Here is a 402-nt window from a genome sequence, read left to right on the forward strand (position 1 = left end):
GATGATTACTAAAGTGATATATAAGTAAATGCTTAAATTTTGTTGTGTGCCATTTTGTCTATCTTGACACGTACTCGATTTAGTCTGTGTGTATTTATTCTTACCATGAATTTCCATCATTTTCAGCACAATAGACTGCAGTATTTAGAACTTGGATATAACAAAAAATAACTTGAAAATATGGAGCGTTTGGTACGTGTATGTCCCTGACCTTCTGCTGCCATGGAAGAGATATAGTAACTGGCAAATTCTAAAAAAAAGTCATACGAATATACTGTAACGTGTTCGTTGTATTATTTTGCAAATTACAATCTTCGCCAGAAAGGAACTGACGTATATACAAATGATCGAGTTAAGAGTAAGAAGAAGCGGAAGAAGGAAAGATTAAAAGACAATAATATC

Source organism: Penaeus monodon, chromosome 27 (genome assembly GCF_015228065.2).
Source record: "Penaeus monodon isolate SGIC_2016 chromosome 27, NSTDA_Pmon_1, whole genome shotgun sequence".
Taxonomy (NCBI): domain Eukaryota; kingdom Metazoa; phylum Arthropoda; class Malacostraca; order Decapoda; family Penaeidae; genus Penaeus; species Penaeus monodon.